This window comes from Penaeus monodon, chromosome 23, assembly GCF_015228065.2.
Source record: "Penaeus monodon isolate SGIC_2016 chromosome 23, NSTDA_Pmon_1, whole genome shotgun sequence".
NCBI classification, from domain to species: domain Eukaryota; kingdom Metazoa; phylum Arthropoda; class Malacostraca; order Decapoda; family Penaeidae; genus Penaeus; species Penaeus monodon.
In genome coordinates, this window is record NC_051408.1 from 4,197,277 (window position 1) to 4,198,092 (window position 816).

The following is an 816-nucleotide window of genomic DNA, read 5'->3' on the forward strand; positions in this document are numbered from 1 at the left end:
ACTTAATCCGCATTATCATTCACTAAACATAACTACCCTCACATCACTTTGAAAAAGGTTGTGTTGATTTGAGTCTATCACCAATCTTTCTTTCTTTCTCTTTTTAAAAAGTTCAGTGAATGCTAGGAATGGCGCACGATGATAAAAATTCTCATCTACTTAAAAAAGGGAGCTTCATTTGGGAAATTTAGCAACACCTTTTAAATCCCCAAACATCAAAAGACTGGGAAGATATGACTGAAATAGTCTGATGATAGTGCATGTGTAAAAGCAATGATAAAAAATATTCATTATATCCTCATGTGGCAAATCCAGAAGACAGACACAATTCAACCCACCTTTATTTATATCAAAGACATACACACTCCGCACATTGCTATTCAAAACAAACTTTTAGCTCCTTAAGGTTTCTCAAAGAAAGATATACCTTTCCATCCCTTGTAACACAAATGGAGAGACTTTAAGCATTTGAATGAGAAAAAAAATAAAAAAAATTCCTGATGATGCCTTCTAAGCGTATACTTCATCAAAAACTTACTGTAAAGCCCTTTTCTATTCACCTTTTCTGAAACATTACAATGAATGTGGAGCAAAATATTCATATCCTTTATGCTCTTAGAACTCTTTCTAAATACAAAGATGATTCCATCTCTCAGGAATATTCTAACTACTTATGGAATGGAATGAAATGAAAAAGAGAGTTTGTTAATTCCATTTGGACTGAGTGAATGTTTTCCTTCAACAATCCTCTTGTTAGTATATCAACAGCTACTCCTTTCAAACCAAAAAAATATCATGCAAATTCTTCTCTCCTAC

At 32.8% G+C, this 816-nt stretch overlaps 1 protein-coding gene across 1 annotated transcript in view; it reads right to left on the reverse strand.

Annotated features, from left to right (window-relative positions):
* LOC119587732 (protein argonaute-2-like) overlaps positions 1-816 on the reverse strand; it is a gene marked incomplete in the record, with an annotated part of 19,396 nt that overhangs the window by 7,175 nt on the left and 11,405 nt on the right.